General features: G+C 47.3%; 1 protein-coding gene across 9 annotated transcripts in view; it reads left to right on the top strand.

Annotated features, from left to right (window-relative positions):
- PEBP4 (phosphatidylethanolamine binding protein 4) overlaps positions 1 to 24,806 on the top strand; it is a 219,827-nt gene that overhangs the window by 56,798 nt on the left and 138,223 nt on the right. The window lies entirely within an intron of this gene.

The following is a 24,806-nucleotide window of genomic DNA, read 5'->3' as shown; positions in this document are numbered from 1 at the left end:
TTTTTTTAAAACTCTTTCTCATTGGTCAGGTTTTCTAAACCTTTGATAACTTTTGTTCTGCCTCTGGAGTCTCTCCAGTTTTTCCACCTCTTTCCTAAAGTGTGGTGCCCAGAGCTGGACACACAACTCCAGCTGAGACCTCATGAGTGCCACACAGAGCAGGGCAGTTATCTCTGACACCCAGCACTCCTGTTAATACACTCCCGAATATTAGCCTTTTTTGCAACTGCATCACATAGAATCAGAGCAGCATAGAAAACTAGGGTTGGAAGGGACCTCAGGAGGTCATCTACTCCAACCCCCTGCTCAAGGCAGGACCCAATCCCACATCATTGACCCATATTCAGCTTGTCATCCAGTATAATTCCTGGATCCTTTTGAGCAGTACTATCACCTCCCTAGTTATTCTCCATTTTGTAGCTGTGCATTTGATTTTTCCTTCCTAAGTGAAGTACTTTGCACTTGTCTTTACTGAATTTCATTTTGGTGATTTCAGACCAATTCTCTAATTTGTCAAAGTTGTATTGAATTCTCATCCTGCCCTCCAAAGTGCTTCACCTCTTCTAGCTTGGTGTCATCCACAAATTTTATACTCATATTCTCCACTCCAGGATCCAAGTCATTTAATAAACATATTGACTAGTACTGAATGTCGGACAGACCCCTGTAGGTCCACCACAAGATACGTCCTTCCAGTTTGACAGCAAGCATTGATAACTACTCTGAGTACAGTCTTTGAACCAGTTCTCCAACCCCCTTATAGTAATTTCATCTAGACCACATTTTCCTAGTTTGCTTATGAGAATGTCATGTGGGACAGAAGCCTTATTAAAATCAAGATATTTCACATCTACTGCTTCCCCCTATCCACTAGGCCAGTCACCACCCTGTACTATCTCTCTGCCTACTCAGTTCTCAAGGAGTTCAGCATTTGCACCCCAATGTGAGACAACATAAAGAGACTGAGCGCCAAACATGATGGCTTGAGGCCTAGAATTTGTGATCTTCCCCTTCCACTTTGGAGGCACTTCAAAGCTCGGAGAAGTGTTTAGTGCTTACTTTGCCAAGTACATTTCTACGGTTAGCAGACAGCCCATCGTTTTGCATACAGATGCTGTTAACAAGCAGAACTAAACAAAGGCATGCAGTTTGATCCAGCCAGACCCATTTCTGATCTCCTACTGTGATCTGGTCTGGTTCAGCGTGACCCTCTTTTCTGATCCACTTTTTTTCTCTCTTGTGGACCCTGATTCTATTTTTTTCTACGAGGTTCTTGTACCGCGTCAATCACTGCCGTGCCTTCCAATAGTGCATTCAGCACCGTGACTACACATCTGCCACATGTTTAGTCTCGAACTTGTTGAGGTGCCCCCAGACTCAGGCTCTGGAGAACTCTGTGATTTCCTCCTTTCTCGAAAGGCTTTCTGACCGAATGGCACTAAAGATTTCCCAAGCGGTGAATGTGTTGGCCTGACTTTATTTTCCATAAACAACATTGTTTAGAGCGCTTTGGAGATGGGCCCAAGCTTCAGAGTTTGGAACGGGTCCCTCAGTTCATAGGGTTTTTTTTTGGCCCTCGAGGGTTGGGTTCGGGATAATTTCTAGTTATATTAGTAATAATACTTCGTGCCTGCATAGCCTCTCTCATCAGAGGCTCTCTAAGCACTTTACAAAACTATAATAATCACGATGATTGCTAATTCAAGGAGTGCTTGGGAGCTCAACAAACTAAATAAGCCTCACAACCATGCATCAATGTAGCTGAGCTACGGAGGGGTGAACTAAAGCACGCTGGGGGTCAAAAGAGGCCACTGACTTTAGGTATCTCCATTTTTGAAAGCCCAGAAAGAGCTTCCTTGGGCCTGATTTTTCAGAGCTGCTGAGCCACCCACAGCTCTTGCTGTTTAAATAGTAGCCAGGCGTGCTCAGCGCTTCAGATGATCAGCCCTTGGATGTACCAAAATGGGCACCCAAAAGGAACAGCTGCTTTTGAGAAGTGTAAGTGATTTGCTGAAGGTTGCCTTGTGAGTTAGTGGTAGAGATTGGCATCACAGTCTTGCTTTAACCACTCAGCAGCACACCCTCCTAGAGCTGGGACTAGAACCCAAGAGTCCTGACACCCACTCCCTCGACTAGGTAGCACTGCCTCCCCCTCAACAACTATTAATAGTTGTGAAGAGCGGGTGGAGGGGAGGAGAATGATACCTGCGTACCCTTCAGCCGCCTACCTGAGCAGAAAGGGGAAATTTACAAACATGTCATGAATAAAAACTGGAAAATGTTGTCTTGTTGTCAACCCAAAGATCAGAAAATACTTCTCACAGAATCACTTTAGAACACCGCGTTATAAATCCATCTGAACTTTTCATATTAAGCAGATTGATTTCCAGTGTGTGTGGGGGGGGGGGGGGGGAGAGTCTTGATATACTGAGAGAGATATTTGAGCAAATTAGGTAGAAGCGTTCTTAAACGCGTGTTTGCAAAACTCCTTTCTGTGTAGCACCCCCCAAGAGTAGAGTGGGGGAAGACAACTGCATGGAGAGAGATAGCCAAGGATTTTAATCCGATTCTCTTACCAGAGGGGCCGAGCGTGTCTAACGTGTGGCTGATTAATTATGACAACTACAGGATTGCTCTTTTGGTGAATGAACATGCTCCAAAAACCCCAGTGGCCCGTCACCCTTGGCTTCCCTTCTTTTCAGTCAATTTTCAGGCTTGTGCTGAGTGGCACCATGGAACAGGAATCTAATCTGACCTGTAAACTTTGTCATATCCTCATTAATTTGGTCATGTATTCCATTGTAGCCTAAGGGAATAGTCACATTTTTAACAAGGGTATGAGGGGGCCGTCACTTTAACAGCTTCATTTTGACAGCTACAAGTACTGACGCGTTAAAGGTGCAGTGTCAGGTCTTACTGTTTTAAAGGGAGAATATGTAAGATTCCTTAACCATGTAAGCCTGACCGTGCAAGTTTCTGGCTCATCTTTAAGATTGGTAGAAGACAATGACTTCAGGGCATGATACACTTAACACTAGATCCCTCCTTGTCCAGGCCCTTACTTTGTCAATCCATTGTATCAAGTGGACCTGCAGAGATGCACACGATCCATCCACAGCATGAAACACAGCTGTTTCTTTGGCAATAGATGGCACCATGGATCCCCAGTAATAAGGGACCAGTGCCCTTCTGCTGACCCATCCGGTTAGCAGGTGTTAGAACCCCACATAAAACCGAGTTTTTGGGTGGCCAACTATAGACACTAAAGCCCAGATCCACAACTGATTTCCGTGGACGTTCAGTCAGCCTAAATAAATACTTTTGTGGATTGAGTTTCAGAGGTGCTGAGTGTCTGCACTTCCCATTCACTTCCGCTGCGGTTGCGGGTGCTCAGCACTTCTGCAAATGAGGCTCTGGTCTAATGTTCAAAGGTCCCAAAATTGAGGAACCACAAATCAGCCCCCACTCTGAAAAACGGAGCCTTACTGGGTATCTCAAGGGCACCAAGTCACCCTATAGCAGAGTAAAGCATAGACTCCCCCGTGTGCACTGACTCTCGGTCCTCTGCTTTTGCCTCAAGACCATCCTTCACCCTCACAGGAGGAATTATTTAATAACATCAAGTCAATATCTGGTAGTCAAATAACTCCCTGGCCAAAACGTTTACTGCTCACTGGCAAAGGAAAAGGGGAATGTGAAGATTGTAATTGCAAAGCGTAGTTACAGTCAGATACAACACTTTATAAATGGGAGCTCAGAGTGCGCCAATGTCTGCTCACTGTGGATCTTCCAGGCAGCATGGACTTTACTGAAAGAGCCCCTGGAAATACGGGTCTGCCGCTTGTGCCATCAGCAGGCTTACTCATTGAATTCTGAATCCATACACGGTAGAGGTGGTGCAGATGGAAGTAGCAGAAAGGATGCACCTTGATTCGTCAGTTGCTAGGGTAGGCGTGTATCCCTTGGCAGCTGAAGAAGTTTGTAGCTAGCTTGGAAACTGAGTGAACGTGGCACAGAAGTTGTACCGGAAGGAACAAGTGTAGGATGCACGGATCCCGCATAGCTGTGCTCAAAATGAAATGGGTCTGTGGGGCCTGGCTCAGTCTCCAAGGAGCTGTATGCCCTAGGATCCTACTCCATTCTCTCACCCCACTAAGGGATGAGCAAGGGAGAGCTGAACCAGGGCACTAACTCTGCTGAGAACAACCCTTTCATGCTGAAAAAAAGCCACAGCAGCTCCAGACACAGGCCCTTCAGACCAATCACTGTACTGTGATTGTCAGAGGCCTGAGCATTGCTGGAAGCCATCAGTCTTCATTGTGTACCTCAGGCCCCTCTAATAATGTGCAAGGAGAAAGGCTTCTGTGAGCCCATCTCTCTGCATCCCCTCTGCTACGATTCTCACAGGAAAACGCCACACGTTACCTGTTTTTGCATGTCATCTGACATGAGTTTCTCTCTGGCAAGACACTGATTAGCCTCTCAAATGTCATGTTGATGAAGAGGAGGGTGAGCTGCTTGTTACTTGGGTGTCTATGAGAGCCTGAGACATGGCAGGTCTCCTCTATAGTTCCCTCATCTACTTTTGTTTGAACTGCACTACCCCCAGGGACCAGACTCCAACTGCACTAATGAAAATGATGATTAAGAGAATTCAGTGCGACTACCCAAACTCCCTTATCACATGTTCTCTAGGCTCATGGGTCAATATTTGGCCATTATGGGGTCCTTGATTTAAAGACCTCTCTCTCTCTCTCTCTCTCTCAATTCTTTCTTTTCACAGGGTTACTCTTTAATTTAGAAAGATCCATTTGCCATTTTCAGCAAAGTTACAGTTGCTGAATCCTAGGAAGGTACTGCTCCAGAGAGAGCTGCTGCCTAGCAGTCCTCTAGCTCTGTGAGATGGGGCACACACCTATCCTTATCAGGGAAAGACTAACAAGTTCTTCTGGGCTCAACTGAACATTGACACGGAGCCTGTCACTGTAATGGGTTAAACTGGAACCCCAACTCTGAATGCTTCAGCACTCTGTAGTATAGAAATAGTCTGAACGCCCCGGCTCAGGCTCTTTGTGGAAGACAAGAATATTGAGGCTGTAATTAGAGACGAGCAGCACAAGAGGAAAGTTTGGCTCTATATCCGAGCACGCACAAAGTCCCAGGGTGCTTGCATTCATCTTTTCTTTTAAACCATGGGGAATCTGTTTAGATGGCTCCAGCTCAACTGAATTGCCAGGTTTAGATGGTCATGTTTATCGATGTGCTGGAATTGACAATGTCCCACCCACTGGCTTCATTAGCAAATAAAATCCCTTATTAGAAGCCTACATCTGAAGGGCAAAGGTGTAGCACTGATGATCTTCGCACGCCTTCTCTCTTCTCTGGTGAGACTTTCTTTTCATCCCAGGAGAGAATGCCCTCTTCAGGACCACTGCCTACAAAGCCCTTGGGGTGGTACTTTCTGAGCGAACAGGGAAGTTTTAGTAGCAATCATTGTCATTATGCTTGGAAACCCATCTGTCAAAGTGGACTGTAAGCTCAGTGGGGCAGGGACTGTCCTTTGGTTCTGTGTTCGTGCAGCAGCCTGGTCCATGATTGGGGCTGTGGCAATACAAATAATTGTGATTAACCATAATAATAATAATAAACAGTAACTCAGCTTGTGCTGTAAGATGCTGAATCTCTAGGTGCTTCGTGGCTAGACCATGTCCCCTGTCCCCTGCACTGACTCAAGTCCCTAACGGTCAGTCAGCCTAGAATGTATTGTACATCAATGTATTGCACACCATGCATTGGGTAGGTAAGTGAGGACAGAGAATGTCAAGGGTTAATGGCCACTCTGATGCATCTACCAAACGTGTGAAGTGCACCTACAAAGACTAGCTGCCAGTGAGTGCACTGCAGAGGTCGCTGGGGATGGCCATTGCCCCATGGAGTTGTGCTCACGCCCATGAGCAATTCATTTGGCCTCCGTGCAGTTCCCAGCAGTCAGATGCTGACATCCCCAAGCCCAGCACTGCAATTGGCCTAGCCTGTGCCCCTGACGAGGCCCTTTCCAGAGCTGCGGCACGCTATTGGGCAGTAGGTAGGGAAGTTTCCGTTCAAACTCCAGGATCTGTCTGTTCAGTGAGTCAAGGATCTCAGTCTCCAGGACTGTCAAGCCAGCTTCTTTCACTAGTGCTAAATAAACAGGAAAGAGATCTCTTAAAAAAAAAAAAATAATAATGCCCAGCAAAGGCAGAAAATAGCCTTCCCAACTCCCCCCAGGACCATCTCTGCCTGCGGATTCTGAGAGTGCTGAACGTGGACAGCATGTGAAGCTTATTCCCCAAACCTGAGAGTTGCCTGTTGGAATATTTTTAGCCTCCACTTGAACCACCATTTGATTTAGACTGTAAGTTAAAATAGGGACTGTCCGTTTTCTTCCGTGTTAGTACAGGCCTGGTCCCTGGCTGTGGCTCTGAGCTGCTACAGTAATCCAATCGGGATGCTGAGTGAACCTTTTTTTCTTTCAGGCTAGTTTCCATAATGTGAATTTTGGTTTTGAAATATTGATTAAAAAAGTCAAAAGAAACCCACTTTGATATAACCAAAGCACTGGTATGGAGGACATTTCCCCTCCACCCCCCCCCCCCCCCCACACACACACTTAAATAAATAATTGTCCCATATTACTTTCTGTAATGGCTTTACCACATACTTGTGGGCATTGCGTCAATGAACACTTGTGCTGTAATTACAAATCATACACACTACTCCATGACACATCACTTTTAAAAAGAATTCCGATTCATGCAGCAGAAACAACACGGGGGGAGAACGTTCCCTCCTGGAATATTAACTGCTTCCCTGCCGTTGTCGGTCCAGCTGCTAGGCAGGCACATTCCACCAATGTGCCGCTGAAATCTGGGTGATGTGGAGGCGGTGCCAGCTGTGGCAGGTGGCGATTTATCGTGATGTGTTTGTGCTGAGGTCGCACCGCTGTTGTAGTAGGCCCTTTCCAGGCATTCAAGGGGAGGTAGTCCCTGCTCTGAGGATCACGCAGTCGAGACATGGACAAGTGTACAGGTGGGGAGAGGGCAAAGAAGTCTGAATCTGTGAAGGTTCAGAGTCAAACCTGAAGCAAGGGTCCAGCTCATTGGAACCAACTACACAGAGAAGTGGGAGGTTCTCAGTCTTTTGAAGTCTTCACATCAAGACTGGATGCCTTTCTGGAAGATAGGCGGTAGTCAAACACAACTTGTTGAGCTCAGTACTGGAGAGACTGAGTGGAAGTCTATGGCCTATGTTATGTACTTCAGACTAGATAATGTTAATGGTTCCTTCAAACCTAAAAATCTAAAAACCTTGTGGAGCCGATGCATGTGACTTCAGTTAACTACCTACAGTGGTGACTTCAAAGTCTACCTTTCCATACCCAGTCCCTTCCCCACTGTGTGGGTCGCTCATCTTCAACTTCCTGACATCTCTTCCTGGAAGTCCTGCCTACAGCATAAATTCAAGATGCCAAAAAAGGGACACCCCATCTTATCCCCACTAGAGCTGGTCAAAACATGAAGAAAATCTTTCATGAGAAAATGTTGACCAGCTCTGCTTGCCACTCAAAATCACTTTGCACCTGCACCAGCTAACGATCAGGCCCCGATCTTTACCAGAAGAGGCAGTGATATCGACACACCGGTAACAGTGTGATGCTGAAATTTAGATTTATTGTCAGGGCTACACTGCAACAGCGGCTGGGCCATGTTCAGTTTTCAGTATGGGTTTAAAACAGTCTTTCTTAACCTTGTGTCCCAACTCCCTTGTGGGTCTCAGAGTTGGTTAGGGTTGTAGTAGGGCATGCATTTTTCTCCTGAACGGAAACCGGTTCCTAGCCCTTCAGATGGAGAAGAAAACCGTTCAGATAGATGCAGTAATTCCATCCAGGTGAAATTCGCCCCCGTGCAGAAAGCCTGCCTGAGGCCTATGCACTGCCTAGGCAGCTGGTACACTGTTTATTACTAAGGCCCTACTTGAACTGCCGGAGGATTGTCAAAAAATTGCAGCTCAGTTGTGGACAGACCACGGAAAATTATGGAAAAATAATAATGGATCGTATTACTTGAAGTAACAAGGTCCATTGTTACTTTTCTGCGATTTTCTGCTGCTGACGACCCAGGGCTGAGACCAGGAACATGGGGTTGACAGCAGGCACTCCTGCTCTCAGCCCCGGGGTGTCCAGAGCGCCCACTGTCAGCCCCACGTAGGGCAGGGCTCCTGCTGTTAACACTGCGGTGGAAGCTTAATATTGCAGAATTTGCAATTTTCACAATATTGCAAGTTAAGTGGGGCCTTATTTATTGCATTATTCATGACTGTATCCCTGTTACTTCGTGCTCCTCTTGTCTGTCTGTCTGTCTGTTCCCCCCCATTGTTTCACGTCTTAAAATAAAAGCTCATTTGGCCAGGGACCATCTCTCTTTGTGCAGCACCTAGCACAGTGGGGCCCTGGCATCCAGGCCCTGTCGTAAATACAAATAACAACAGCATAAGTCCCACTTAGGACCACAAATCCATGTGAGGCTTTCCACACAAGTATAAATTTCAGCCCACACTGTACATCTAAAAAACCCCAAACCCTACCAAAACAAACCCTCAAATCCTCTCAAGAGAAGAGGACGAGAAAGAATGAACCATTCATGACAGATATTAATCACATTGCTTAATGCATTACTGGAAGGCACTCAGATATGACAGTGATGAAGTCTATAGGAAAACCAATACAAAACAGAATGGACTGTTGTTTGTTTCTGATAATGGTGTATATTCCACGGTGGCTGCTAAGAAATGCACATTTCATGATGTTCTATATGAATGTTCAAATTATACTTCTTAACTGAGAGATTTTCAAATGTGTATGTAACTAATATAAGCATTTATAGCACAATGCATGTGATCATGCTAACCTCACGTACTGCAGCCTTTTGGAACACAGATGGTTTCTTTGGGTACTAAAAAAAAATGTCTGAAATGCCACAAAGGATCCTGGGATTTCATAGGATTACCAGAAAGAACAATAAGTAATGTGCAGGTTCCAGATGATTGAAGATTGAGTACCCCCTCTGTTCAAATGCAGAGTTCAGATGTGTTCAACTCTGACACCCCCCCCAAAAAAAAGCCCCCTATTCAAATTTGTATTTTAAATAAGAAGCTTATTTTCATCAGTTTCTAGATGACAAAGAATGATGTGACTGAGCCAGAAATCGCATTCCACAGTGTAACCTGCTGATTGAATCCCACCTTTGTGACCAAGGAAAGCATAATTGCATCAAACAAGTGGTCTTTAAGGTAGATTTCACTGGACATGAAAATCAAGTTCTCAATCCATAACCCAGTGTGGGAAAGAATTGAGGCAAGATGACTAATGGTTCATAAAGGTAGCAAACTTATTGACTAATAGAATTCTTAGTCATGAAGTCTCCATGTTCCATACATACCAAAATCAAAGCAATTACTGATTTAAATGAAGCTGGAATCCATGGTGCAGAAAATGCTTGTTTTAGCGTAAGAATGGACAAAGGTGAATGACCTGTAAAACCTCTGGTAATGAAAGCTCTTCACAGCTTACAGTGTTTCACTGGATGGTAATTGCTGCAGTCTGTGATATGGATCTGGCTGTGTTAATGATGCACTGTTCCTTTTCACAGGGACTCCTTTAAGCTTCACATTTTTCACAGATTTCAAAGAAACAAGGCATGGTAGAAATTAACACGTTAACATCAACGTTTTGTCAGTTTGCAGATTTAAAATATTATTAAAGACTTTCAAAAACTATTTTAAAAAAAAAAAGGCTTGGGCCCTGATTACTTCAGGAGACTGGATTTAACATGTGGCTGGGTGGCATGAATTCTGACATGTAGAATGTATTGTTTCAGGTTGGACTTGGTATCTCCAGCAATTATAGAAACTGTAAGCTTCAGATCTTTCTCACACTGCAAAAAGGGTCACGTTTGAACAAAATATATGTTGGCAAACTGGTTTCAGATTGGAAGAATTGGGGAATTCTACTCTGTTTTTTGGGAAGCTTGCAGTTTTGGAGCAGAAAATGTAAATATTCTGAGAGTAAACAGCCAAAGGTAAAGGGCTAGGGAAGCGGCTGTCTTGAACTGGCATTCAATCCCCAGCAATGGTGTTGGCAGAGAAGGTCTGTCCCAACAAATGTTGAAATGCTTTTTAGGAGCTCAGTAACTAGCTGTGGGGGGATAGTTCTCCATTCTCTTCTAGCACATGTAATCTTTTGTGGATGAGACGTGAGGCTGCATTCCCAAGGGGAGCCAGAATTAATTTCTTTCCCTGACCCAAGAGGCTGATCCAGCCTGACCTATAGTGCTGCAGGGTGGGCGAGGTCAGAAAGAGAGAGCAGAGGGGACTGGGAGTCAATGATAAGGGGGCTTCGCCACTTGGAGTTTGAACAATACAGAAATGGCATTTCCAGTTAACTTAATCACAGCATGGTATGTGACCGACTGTAAGCACCAGGATTCAATTACTGTCCCCGCTAACACTGTCCCTGGGGATCAATGTTTCTGCCTTCCCTGTGCCATTCTGTGCTCTGAGCACCGAGGTCCTGCTAATAGGCAGATCCACAGTGAAGCTGCGTTGGGAATGTGCAAAGACTCTTCCTCGGGTTTGCACAGGGCGAGGAAGGACATCTTCTTTCTGTTGAACTTCTTCGCGGTCCGTGTGAGTAGCGCGGTTTTGTTAAGGGTCTGTTTTGGGTCTTCACTGTAGTCCCCTGCAACAATGAGCAGGGCTAGAAAGCAGGGCATTTCATGTAATAGACAGGAATGCACGTGTCCAGTTTGCAGCTGGGGCTAAAGGTGTTTTCTCAGTAATAAGAAATAGGGCCTCGTGTTGCATCTCACCTATAGAAAAACCTATAGAAATATGAATTTGTTCCCCTACCATCCCTGTGAGGTATGGAGTATTTATCATCCTTGCCATTTTACAGGTGAAGAAACTGGGGCACAAAAACCATGCAGGGTAAAATTCACTCCTGCCCAGAAGGCCAGCACAAAGGTCATGTGCCCTTGTTAAGGTCTATTCTGATGGCTTCACGTGGCACTTAAGCGGTGAATAGGTCTTATCTGCTGGCTGGTGGTGACGGCAACCAGCCATCTCGAAAACAGCGGTGCAAGCACCAAAGCAGTTCAGTTGCTGCGTGTCACGCTGCAGCAGAGCGAGTGGCTAAAAAGTCCAGTTCTTGGGCGGGAGTCCTTGCCACAGATAGTACAGGCATCAAGCGCAGAGCCAGAGGATGCGGCGCGGGCACTAGTAGTGCTTGAGGCCTGCCGCGCTTTCCTCTGTACTCTCTCCGCTGTGCAGGGGTGACTTTCACCAACAGTGAATTGATAGCAGAGCAAAGATTAGAACTCAGTGCTAGAACTTGGGGAGATTTTCCCACCAAAACTTTCTTTCTTTTTTTTTTTAAACAGAAAATGCAGATTCAGTTCAACCCAAATGTTTCATGAATTCATGTCAGAGCCATGAGAAAAGGCGACTAGGTTTACATCCTGGTGATTTCCACTGGCCCCTTTGTTTTCCCTCCCCACTTCATTGGAGTCTTGGCCTTCGCTCCACATCACTAACGGCAATAGTATATTATAAATAAGTATCCATTTTAATTATAGCTTAAATAATTTTCTCATCAATTCTAATGAAAAAAGAGTGTACAAAACCCTAACCTTTCTGTCACATAGCACAATCCTCTTGAGATTTCATATCCACAGATTTTTTTCAAAACAAAATATTTACTGTAAAGCCTGCAATCTCCAAGATATAAAACTAAAACAGGCATTTCCTGCATAGCAGAAGGTAACCATGAAGGCAAAGTATGAAGAAGCTGCCCAGCTGTTGTAACTGGCCTTCGCAGGCTACTCAGGTGAACAATGCTGCGTTTGCTCGCATACTCTGCCTTGTCCTGCTCTGTGTAAGACAGTCAGCATCCTGATGTGTTTTCTCTCCTGGTTCTCCCCCTTCCTCTTTATTTCTCTCTGGCTACCCGACATTAAAGATTGATCTGTTGCATGTGTCTCAAAGTGGTATTTGACTGTATGCATAGAAACAGGGCTGTCAGTATTGTCAGCTCCGAATAACAAACCCCCGAGACGGAGAAAGCAAGCTGATCTCTTCTACCTCTGGAGCGGAGGGTGGGTATCCAGCAGGAAGGCACGAAAGTGACGGGAGGGGAAAGCAGTTCTTCAAGCTGCAGTCTAATTTAAGCAACCTCTCCACAGTGCCGTGAGAATGCGCTTTCCTCAGCTGCCTCTTGCAAACCCAGTGCCCGCCTGAGCCGCACTTCAGCAGATAATGAGTGCGAGTTTAAAAAACTTAAAGCCTCTTCCCGCGAGCTGGTGACTGACACAAATGGAGTTCATATTTAATCATCTGTTAACTCGTTGTCTATTATAGCTCTTTAATAGCACCAGAGATATTCTTAATGAAGCATGATTTAAGGTATTTACAGCTCCAGGACCGACAGACATCACTCACAGTGTGCAGGTAATGAGGCGTAAAACAGCTCTCAAAACCATAAAAATGAGAGAGTGGAGGGGGGAAGCGGAGAGAGAGAGAGAAAGATCAAGCAAGGAGGTAAAAGCTGAATTGTTCCAAGGTTTGTTTTAAAATGTTTAGGTATTTAAAGTCATTTTAGCTTTTCAGAGGTGTCTGGTAGCGTAGGGTTCAGCGATTACCACAGCCCCACGGCTCCCATCATGCAGGAGGAGTTCGTGGCATTAATACCCAGCTCCGAATAATGGCTCCTCGCCGCTGCGGTTGCTTTCAACACGCAGCTCTTAAACGGGAAGAGGCCTGGCTTTCTCTCACAGCCATTTGGCATGTGTAAAACTTGGCAGGGAAAGCTTCCCCGGTGTGGTGGGGAGATAGGGTCTGATGGTTCTGGGGCCTCTGGCCAGACTAGGGGTGAGTGGAACCCAGTCACCCCCAGCTGGGATGAGGGGCGTATTTTGTTCTACTGTGTAATTGCATCTTTAAAAAAAAAAAAAAGGGATAAAAAACAGTTCATAGGCTACTCCCAGCTCCTGTGCAAAGCAAGGGCCTCTCCCCATGTTGCCCCTGCCCCTCCGTCTCCGCAGGGGAAAGGCCCATTGTCTCATTCCCTGCCCTTTGTGCTGACGGGTCTGGCTGGTGTCTCACCACACGAGACAAGTGTGACAGGATTAGTTTAGCCAGTCTCCTTTGTGATGACCTCGCCTCCTGGGAGTGTTAGGGAGGCTATGTCTACACAGCAGCTGAGAGGGGTAATTCCCAGCTGGGGCAGATGTACAGGTGCTAGCTCTGAGGGAGCTGGCAAGCTAAAAATAGCAGTGTGGCTGCAGCAGCTGGGGCTAGACATCTGGGCATGTACCTAGAACCTCTGACAGGACTGCGCTTGGGCAGCTAGCCCAAGCCACCACCCGTGCTACCATGCCTCAGTCACAGCTAGCATGTGTCCCCGTTGGGAATTGCACCACCCAGCCGCTGTGCAGGCAAACCCTTATTGGTTCTTGGCCAGTCTTCGGTGCATCTGGGAACGAGCCTCCCTGCCCGGGTCACCAGACATGCATTGGCCAGGCTCACGCTAGCGCATTAAAAATAACTGTGCAGACTGTTCACGCCCTATGCCCTCCGGCTTGAGATCCCCAGCTGCAGCAGCTACACAGCTATTTTTAGCTCACTAGCACTGCCAGCACAAGTCAGTGGACCTGGACTGGGAAGCTGACTCCCAGGTGCAGTGTAGACACCCCCTCAGAGGTTGTGTCTGCAGCTCTCAATCAGAAGGGAGCCAGACCTGCCATTGTAGAGGATGATGGAGCGTGTTTGTCGTCTAATAAAGAACTCCAGTTACAAACCTCAGGATGCTTTGCTTCCTGACCTTGAACCTTCCTTCTGAGACCCCAATCCAAGGCTGAGCTCCGGGAGCCATGACTCTTCTTGCTTAAGCCCGAGTAACTCTGCTGCCACCTCGCACAACGGGAGCTGAAACCGACTCTTCTTGTGGTTGCGTGAATAACATTGAAATCCGTCTCGAGCCTGCAGGTTCCGACTGGCCCTGAGATATGCACATGCAGTTTTCCCCAAGACAAGAACAAGGGGCGAATCAGTAAAATTTAAAAGGTGACCCATTCAAAACCACTACAAGGAAATACTTTTTCACTCAACAGATGACAACACCATGGAACGCGTTACCACAGGATGGCTGTTGAAGCCAAAAACCTCAGCAAGACTCAGAAAGGGTTCGGAGAAGCAGAGTGTCCAGAATTACAATAGTTAATGCTAACAGATTTTGGAAGAGCTTGTAAACCTCATGCTTCAGGACTTAAGACGGTTGCTTGCTAGAGATTAGGCACTTTCCTGCTCCTTTCTCTGAATTCCTAATTGGTCTGATCAGATCACAGCTCTTCTCCAGTCTGGCAGTGTCTGTGTTTTCAGCATCCTGACATGGCAGGATTTGGATGCCCTCTGGCGCACTGACCTTTGAAAGGGAGGCTTTCGGTAAGGAAGCAGCCAGTTATGGGCCTGCTGTAGGATGTTAATGGGACTCACTTGGATTGTCTCTCTCTCTCACACATACACACCCTCCCTCCCTCCCTCCATAGCCCCATCAACGCAACATCTGAGCCTTCCCTTTCCGGCCCGCTGTTTCCACTGTGACATTGCCCCGCCAGTCTGCTTGGACCCAGAAGATGAAAATATAGCCAGACTTGGCTCAAGGCTCACGCTGGTCCTTCAGAATGACAGTTCTTACCCTTGTTACCCTTTCCCCTCCACCCTCCCTGGACAGGCTACCTAACTGGGCTCCCAGGGGGTAAGGCCTCTGGTTACAGCTTCCCCAGACCTCTTTCCCAAGCCCATCCCCTCTGCGGTGTCTGCACTGTGCATTCTGAGCAAAACCATTATTGATTGGGTCTATAACAGTCACGCCTATGGACCAGCCACGAACAGGGCCCCCATTGTGCTCAGTGCTGTACAAAACACAGATTAGTAGATGGCCCCTGCAATCTAAAAAAGGCTCAGCCCTTGAGATGCGAACCTATATATCCCACTGTAACCCAGCCCACAGCCAGTGGGCCAGCCAGCCCCACGGAAGTTCCTTCCATTGGTGAGTCAAGCAAAGCTGCCCATTGAGAAGTAAGATTTAATAGGTCGACTGTGACCAGCCACTGGATTAATAGGTGGTGGAGGGAAGGAATAGAAACTATAGATAAGCCTTGCCTGCTCTCAGGAATAGCCCGGACTCAGCAGCTGCTGGCCAGCAATTCTTGTAGCTGCTATGGCGTTGACCCCAAACATGCAGAGCTCTGTCAGGCCATGTCTACGCTCCGGGCGCGACAGCAGCGTAGCTAGAACACCAGAGCTATGCTGCTCAGACCAGCATAGCGCAGCTGCACAGCGACGGACGGGGTTTTTCTATCATTGTAGGAGTTCTGCTTCCCAGAGCGCTGGTAGATAGCTTGATGGAAGCGTCCTTCCACTGACCTAGCTGCATTTTCACCGGGGTTAGGTTGGCGTAGCTATGGCACTCAGGGGTGTGGGTTTTTCTAACCCCCAAGCACTGTAACTGCATCGTGCTGGGTTTGAAGTGTAGCCCGGAGCAAGCCAGCATTGCACCAATTGAGCTAACTGGGGGTCAGCCCCTGCTCAAAGCAGGATGAATGAACTCAACCCTTCAAGTCATTGTCTGTGCTGAGAGATTGGCAGTGGTGTAGCTACTGGAGGTTGGACCATGGCTATTCCCAAACATACACTAGGACTACAAGCATACCAGGCTCTCTGCTGTCCTGCACCTGTGCGAACACTGCCACTGACAGCAGCATTTGACACTCACTCTGCCCAGGTGTGAACAGCTGTGGCAGGTGTGAGGCAGTGGGAAATTGGGCCCGCCGGAGGTTACCATGCCTCGCTGACCCCTCACCTTGTGGCTGGGAACAATGGTCCTTCGCGTCTCTTATTGTTTTCAAATGTCACCCAGCACGATCTTTTTAAAGCAGGACTCTGGAAATAATTTGTGACTGAGGTGCCATTGTGCATCACAATATTTTTCAGAAAACGTCAAATGTCACCAGTCTCCATGTCCCCTCGTGTGACAGAGATTGGGTTGGAAGGCTGGGCGCTGTCACAGGGACTGCTCGCCTCCCGCCTCCTCCTCTCGCACAGCATTTTTAAAATGCACCACGTTTCCCCAGTTAATACAGCGGCTTCCTTGCCTCCCAGAAGGCACATCCGCTTCATTCTGAGCATTGTCCTGTGAGTGAGCAGAAACCCGGGGACAAGAGAGCAGGGCTCCAAACCGTCCTCAATAATTAAAGTGGTCCCAAAGCCGTTTCCTTATGACACTGTGCAAAATACAATAAAGTGGAAGCGATCAGGGCTGAATTCTCTGGATCTCAGTTACGGTGCATCTCACATGTCAAGCTGAAGAAACAGCTGCCACAGCCTCTCAGTTGTGGTGTTTTGTTTTTGGGTCAGTTTTTTTTGTTTGGTTTTTTTAACTTTTCTTTTTGTTGCCACTCAGTGAATTTAGTTTCTCTCCAGCAGGCTTGTTTTAGCTGGGCTTAAACTGACCAGTTACTTGGGGTGTGTGTTAGAGATGAGGGTGTGGGGCGAGCGGGGGGAATGAGAGCAGAATTGTACCTTCCAGATTTTTATGTATACTCTTTATTTCCGGAAAAATGAAAAGTGTGTATTTGCCGTCATCGTTATCAATTGCAGACAATTTAGCGCTGTCGTGAAGGAAGGCAGCCTCGCTTCCCAAGACAATCTTATCTTCCGTCTCTGCTGCTTTGGTTTTAAGTATGATGTCGCATAGGCCGACTTTACCTTTTATAGGCTGTGCTAGGAAAAGGCTAGAAGAGACAGATTCTGATCTTGATTGCACAAGTATAACTGCTGACTTCGGTGTCTTTGCTCTGGATTTACCCCGATGTAACTCAGATCAGAATCTGGGCCCTAAATTGTTGTGATCTTTGTGGAATCAATGCTCGTTTCCCCCATTGCCTCGATCTACCCACCCTTATCCTGTGGACTTGCAGGTTATGAAGTAATTTCACAACCTGTCTCTATGGACAATCATTTTGGGTAAGCCCAGAATGAGCTTATGATGTGCCTTTATACAAAGGGATAACGGCTGTTTAAAACACACACACACACAACCCTTAATGAAAGAAAGAGGGTGATGTCCCTCACACTGTAAATCTCACATTAATGTGGCAGTCTCTCCATATTGCTTATACGTATTCATCTTGCATTAGCATTAATAGGTCTTACAGCGATGTTTTGAGGGCAGGACAGACCTCTGTGTTTCCTCTCTTTAGTAACATTACCAGTTTAATGTAGCTATTGCTGTTTTATCAGAGGAAACTTAACCATCTAGACTGCTACACGAAAAGAAGCCCTACTCTTTTGATAGCGAAGAAAACCTTTTCCTATAGCATCTAAAGGGCTCCGTCTGGGAATAGAGCTTCCAACAAATTTAGAGTCTTTGACTTGAATGATCCTAGATTAATCAATTATTATTTGAACATTAGGTTGCGTAAATATTTGGCTGGCTTAGCTCTGCCTAGCCCCCCGGGAGATGAGAGAGAGCATGCACAGATATTCTACAATGGCTAGCCAATGGCTCAGCAGCACCACAGATTGGGTTGGAATTCCAGTCTCTTATAAAATCAGTGAACTCTCCCGTAAGCATTTTATAGAGCAGGGAGGGGTTGAGGAGGATGGTCTAGTGGTCAGAGCAAAAGTCTCAGGCCTGGGTCAAATTCATGGATCCAACTTGGCCCCGGGGCAGGACATTCCACCTCTGTTTGTCATCTGTTACACTGGATTAATAATACTGACCTGAAACTTGAGGTGAGGCTTTGGTTTAAAAAAAGTGACTATAAAATCCTATCTCGATACTCCACAGCTCTGCTTCTTATGCGTGTGTAGAATGACATTGGCTTATTTAGTTGCAAGTGAATCTTTTTACTGCTTTTCCCTCCTCTTAGCCACAGAGGAGGAAGCTGGAATTCATTCTTGGTCATGCGAGTAGCGATGTGCCCATTATATAAACCGCCCTTTATTAGCAGGGATGAGCGAGAAAGAACCCAGGTTGATTCTCAGATCCCAGGCTGAGTTCCCAGCACTGGTACGTGGAAGGAAATAGTCTTTCACTCCTAAACTGAACGAACTTGAACCGAAGATCACCTAGGGTCTGTCTACACTGCATTCAGAGATGTGACTACAGCAGGTGTAGCCATGCCCACGCTGGCTTTGATCTAGCTAGCTCGAGTAACCATACCAGGGAAGATGCAGAAGCACAAGCTCAGCTGCCGCATATGTACCGAGGCTCCTGGGTGGGATTGCGCACCCCATGCTGCTGCAGCTTTCGAGCTATTATTATTTGATCTAGCCAGATCGAAGAACTCGGGCATGTCTACAGACGCTGCCGTCACATCCCTGATTGCAATATAGACACACCTTGAGGATGGCAATCATGGACCCACCCAACGGAAAGATGTCTAGTGTGCTTCTCTGGGACTTGGGCAAGCCAGTTGTTGTTCAGTTTCCTGCTCCACCACTGATTTCTTGTGTGCCCTAGGCCAGCCCTTTAATCTCTCTTTGCCTCAATTCCACATGTGGGAAATGGAGATCATAATGTAGCGGGGTGTTGTGAGGATAGGTATATTAACAGTTGTGAGGTGCTCAGAGACTCTATTAATGGGACCAACTAAGTACAATAAACACTTGCTTTTCACAGTAGAACTCACTCTGAGATTTGCAAAACTCTGAGAATTTCTGATGACAAGTGCTAGATATTACAGGGAGGAGTGTGCTAGTAGTTCCAGAGATTGCTCATTAGAAGTGTAAAATGTTGTTGCTGTCACGAGAGACAAATGCACAGGGCTCAAGTTTAGCCCTTTTTTGGGTGGGTGGAAGATGGGACGGGATGGGAACATGATCTAGAAGTTAGGAGTCTCTGGCGGCGGCAAAGCGTATTTATGCTCTCGGATGGGAACAAGATGTAGACTGGAGCTGTGTGAAACCCGTCCGTTCTGCTTTGTAAGGTTTCTTGTAAGGGTCTGGGGAAGATGGGGAGGGAATGGTTGATTTGTGGGTTCTCAACACCCGAGTCATGCTCTTAAGTTTCAAGGGAAAATGAACCCAGCGTTTCAAAATGAAGCAAGGCCAGCGGCACTGAGCCCAGCCAGGTTTTGCATCGAAGACGGTTACGCTATGAATTGTGCATGGTTATCTAAAATGGCTCAGATTTACTCGAAAGGTCTGTGAACCTCAGCAGCTAGATGGGTGTAAGCAGTGACTATGACTGGGTTTCATCCTGAGCAGTTAGTCATGTTCTAGCACAGACGTCCCTCTCACCCCTCCCCGAATAGTCTGTGCTCACCACTTCTTTCCAGAACAACTCCTCCTCCCTCACCCCCCGCTCTTTGTATGTGTCACAATTCACACATCACAGAGAAGGCGCCATGTATATTTATTTAATTGCTCCAGTTTTCAGGCTGTGATCTGGGGTCAGTCTCTTTAATCCATCCCTCTTTGAGGAGTCAAACCCTCCCTTGTGCAGCAAGCATAGCCCCTGACTCATTCCTTCGCATTGTTCAGTTGCCAGCAGAAATGCGCTAGGCTGTGCACGTGTGGCAGTTCCGTGGTGCACTTGTTACCTAGGAAACCACTAGCTCTACATGTGTGTTGCTTAACACCCTGTTTGCTTTCATTTGGCTAAATCTTTAATTCCTGGGCTGCCCTGTCTCCTCTGGATCTATCGAGCAGTATATCCTCAGTGTGTTAATCCCCTCCAGCCCCCCGCCCCAATCCTCCCTGCCTGCCTCGCGCTCTCTGGTTCTTCAAAAGTACTCGCTCGCTCGGAGCGAGTTTCCCAAACTATGGCTAATCTGAACAGCTCATGCTTTTAAAAAACGATCATTATATATAGCGCTGCTTCCACCCAGATGCAATTAGCAGTTAAAACGTGACGCCCAGTCCGTCCATCATCAAAGCCCTGAACAGACGGTAACTAATGAACTCTTCCCCCTCCCCCATCACAGTTTGGCAGTTCAGTGTTGTGTCTATTTTACAGATAGGGAAACTGAGTCACCGAGCTGTCTCAGAGTGGTTGGCCCTTTGTGGGTATGCATAACCGTAGGCAGAGGGTGCAAGGAATGCCTGTGGTTCGACAGTCCGTGTCCAGTATCCATCCCTGCAATCGTAGGACCTTATGGGATAGAGAAGAAGGTCGGCTTTGTGGTTAAGGAACTAGACTAGGATTCAGTTCAATTCTTGCCACTGACATCCCGAGTGAGCATGGAAGAGTCATGCCATTAGTCGAGGGATGTCCACGTATACCCCCAAGGACCATTGCAGAAGACGGGGTTGGATAAACAATAGTTCACCTTGTAAAAGGGCAGTAGAACTTCCACTCCAGCATGTGCTCCCCTCAATGAATTCTGTCTGGAGTGTCTCCAGGGACCCCCTGTGCACACCTTCCCACCGGTGCAGGCCAGGGTTTGAAAGGCACAATATATCCTCCACACCCAAGACCACACATTGTGTACGAGGGACAGAGCAGGGAATAGAACCCAGGAGTCCAGGCTAAGCAGGCAGTTTACAGGTCTGAGGCTGTCAGTTCTTTGGGTTCGTTACTGCTGAAGAGAAAAGGGAGTGGAAAGCTGATCTACTTATATATTTATTTTTTTTAATTTGGGGTAGTAGTTAGGAAATGACTTTTCCTTTCCTCTTGCTTTCCCTTCATCGTCTGCAAAAACAATGCCTGTTCCTTTTGAGACTCGAAAGGATTGAGGACATTTCTGGTTTAAACTGAATCCTCTCCCCTCCAATAATCTCTGGGACTGATTCATGCCCATAAAGCTGAGCAGCTCCAGCCTCACTCTGGGCTGATTCCCTCTCTGGAGTCATGACAGGAGCTAATGCTGTTAGTCCATGTGAAGGGAGGGTTTAGAAAAATATATTCACCAGCAGCAGGGCTCCCGTGTCACTTGCAGGCTGGCGCGCACAGTCTGAAATGCCAGAGCCCTCTCTGCCAGCCCTCAGCCATGCCACAAGGTAACTAGGGTGGGTTTCAAAATCTTGTGTGGTGCAACCTCAGGAGCAAACATGCAAGAACTACAACAGCTGCCTCTGTGGCAAGACTTCTGTGTGCTAGTCCCAGTTCGGGGGTAAGGAGGTCCCATGACCACGGTCAGGATCCATGTGTTCTGTTTCCAGATATGGAAGACTTTGTAATCGAACGATCCACTGCTTTGTTGGGCGGCAAGCTGGTTTCCCTATCTGTTGCATGGAAGATGTTAATTCCTACCCCCCCGAAGCACCGAGAGGATTACTGCAAGTCTGTGACAGGCTTTCTATCTTTGGCTCGAAGGTGTGGGATTGTTTTTATTAGGATGCCTTTCGGGAATGCCTTTGCCTCCCGGCTGAGGGAATCCTTTGCTCATACTTCGAACAAACCTCTGGCATTTTCAGACTTCCCTAAGGAACTGCCCCCCCCCCCGCCCCCACCCTGTCCTCCCGTTCCTTAGCAGGCACTGGAGTGGCATGAGTCTCTGGAATGGAAGAGCTGAAATACCATCACAGAGGCTGTTCTTGGGGTGTTTCCAGCCCAACCAAAAGCAGGAAGCCACCGTAACTGGTGTGAGCGATGACCTCAAAGCATAGCTCAGTGGGTGACTGAACTCCAGAGGAGCATCTGTAGTTCTGGGTGCTGATCAGAGCTGAGCCAAGCCGTTTGCAATTCACCTTTGGCTGCTAACTGCTTAGACATGGCTTCTGCACGGTGCACGTGACACGCACATAGCGGGCCTGAGGGTCAGTTCCTGTGGCAGTGTGAAGGGGTCTTAGAGGGTAGAACTGTCCTGACAATCCTCCTCCTCTGAGTGGGTCCAGCAGCTACAGAGCGATGTAAGAGCCCTGCTCCCAGCCCCGACAGTACAGAGTGCCCCTGAGTCCCGGCCGGAGCCCGACAAGCAGCGTGTCAGATGGAGCAGAGCTGAGGGTCCTGCACAGCCCCAGGATATGAGGAGAACAAAGATAACTTAAAGCACCCCCACACAGCAGCTTCCATCCCTGCCCCACGCACAGAGAGACAGTAACTAAGAATCAGGCCCTGACTCTGTGTTGATATCGGGCTGGGTGCCGCGCTGCCCCCTGACTTCAGTGTGAATTAACTGTATCCTGCTTGGGAGGAGGGGAAGGATTACGCCCTTCGTGTTTAATCCTTCTCAGCTCAACCATTGGTCTCTTCCCCACACTCCACTCTCAGGGTGTGTCCAGGGTCAGAGTAATCGGTCCTGCTGCGTCAGAATGAAAAAAAACCCCAAACCCCAGAGTGGGGATGGGGCATGCCTGGCATTGAGACAAGCAGAAGGGCCTAGCCTGACCAGCCCAAAGCTCTGTGCATTGCCGCCTTGGTAGGCCACAATCTGTACTGAATTCTGAGCCTGCTGTTAGCTTCACTCGCACTCTATTCTTGTGTTTGCTGTTATTTTTTAACACTTCTTCTTTTTTTTTTTTTTTTTTGCATAAAAGCACTACCCTCTCCCCAGAGCCTGCCTGTAGCGAAGGCATGGTCTGTACAACTGCAATTATTTCAAAGAACAGATGGAGTGAGGAGCAGAAAGTCTGTTAATAGTAATAGAAATGCTACATGTTAACCCGGACAGCACACGATGACAGTCCCATGACTACACGTTCTGTTCCCACCAGCTGGGTGCCGAAGTAGAAGCAAGAAATTCACCAGCACAGCATTCAGCCACGTACCCACCTAAAGTTAGAACTCGAATTCCTTCACACCTGCAGCATGGGATTTTTCCCCCCCTCCATCAGCTCCAGTTTCAATGTTGCCATCCGATATTTTCACTGTATATTTCAAAGGCTGTTGTGGGCTGTGTCTGTTAGTGCAGAGCATCAGGAAGTGTGGGAAGGCATGGGTTCGAAGTCAGAACATAGTACTGGGAACCAGGAATTGCCAGATTTTAATCCCAGATCTGAACCTTGGTCTGGTCCTAGGAATTGCAGGTGTACCTTGCCCCTTATAATCAGGCTCTTAAGTTCTTTGTGGCCTTTGACTACCCACAAAATCAGTGCAAACCTGTATGGATACCCATATTTCAGCCTGAGCGGCTTATTTCAGTTTATCTTAAACCTGGTCCTAATAGATTTATTGAGCAACCCTGAAATAAACCTGTTTTAAACTGAAATAAGTGTCAACACAGTGTTTTGCACTGTTCTAGCTAAAGCTCGTTAATTTCACACCTTATATTAAACCAGCACATCTCTCCTTGTAGAAAAGCCCCTAGTCGCACGTTTACTATCTGTAAAAGGGGGGTGATCCTGATTTGCCTTCAATGGGGTTGCTGAGGTTAAAGTGCTGTAGTATTACTATTAATTTGTGTTACAGTAGCACATGGGAACTCCAGCCATGGATCGGGACCCTATTGTGCAAGGTCCTGTACAAACACAGAACTAAAAGATGGTCCCTGCCCCAGAGAGCTTGCTATTAACCTCCGCCTGGGATTTTTTCATAGATGACAAGGGGATATAGCTACATCGCACTTTAATTTCAGTGAGAGTCACGTGGCTAAATGTCTTAGCCAATGTAGGAAATGTCGACCCAAAGACATGCTGTGGAATCAGTGCCACCAGCTCGCTGCACTGCTAGCAAGCTGCTGGGTCCATCTCGAGATCTTATTAGCACACAGGTCCCTTAATGACGTAAGTGTTTGCAGGATCATCTGGAACCCTGTATCCTGCCAAGTGCACTGAGCTCTCCCAGCTTAGCAACCAGAGGTCACTTCAAAGCCAGTCCAGGGTGGCAGGGACCAAACTATTGTTACTGTCTGACAGCTGGCTAGAGCAAGGTGCCCGTAGGCTGGGACAGGTGTCCACACTGCAAGAATCATCACCACTAGTGTCCTCCTTTAGTAATAGGGCATGCTGGGCCTGGAAAATGGTCCCCCTGTGGTGGTGCCTACAGACCTCCGGCAGGGCAGTGAGTGGAGAATGCTTGCCCTGCTGCTCGCCACACGACACCTGTTCTCTGGATAAAGGGAAGCCTTCCTCTTCCAGAGCTGTCAACCCCGCACCTTTCGCAAGCCCCACGCCTATTTAAATGTCTCCAAAAAAATGAGCCAGACCCCCTCAGTTAATGGCCATCGATAGCGTTTGTAGCGACACCGGCTGACACGATGAGGCGGGTCATTACAATGCATGCCTCGGGTCATGATCTGCAAGGGGCAGGAAGGATTCTTTTTTTCCATTCACAGCCTGTTACGGTGCATTGTGGGGCCATGTTACTCTCTCGAAATATCGCTCAGGGCCAGACGCAAGGCACCGGACTAGATAGCTCACTGCCCTGCTCCACCCTGGAAGCTCCTGTGCTCAGTTGAATCAATTTAGTCAGTGTTTTGTTTAGTCAGCAGGGAGACTTTTTTTTTCTTGTATCCTGACTGTTCACACAACTGACCCAGCAGGGTACCGCGGAGGGGCTGTGAGATTCTGCCTCTGAGCTCAGACTATATCCTGTCCCTCGTTTCCAATGGAATGCAAGCGTCTGTGTGGAAAGCCCCTTGTGTCACAGCACGTCTCACTCTGCTGTAGGATGTGGTTAGTGAACGGTTGGGGAAAATTCTCTCCGGTGCCTTGTATTTGGACGTATTACAAAAGCCCATTCTTCCTCGGCAAGCTCTTTGAGGAAGTTTAGGCCACGAGGAATAAAATGTCAGGAGAAGGAATCCAGGCTTAGTGCGAAGCACTCAGTA

Source organism: Emydura macquarii, unplaced genomic scaffold (genome assembly GCF_026122565.2).
Source record: "Emydura macquarii macquarii isolate MOO-44397 ecotype Brisbane River unplaced genomic scaffold, CSIRO-AGI_Emac_v2 contig_967, whole genome shotgun sequence".
Taxonomy (NCBI): domain Eukaryota; kingdom Metazoa; phylum Chordata; order Testudines; family Chelidae; genus Emydura; species Emydura macquarii.
Note: the sequence above shows the minus strand (reverse complement) of the source record. Positions and strands in the feature narration are given on the sequence as shown.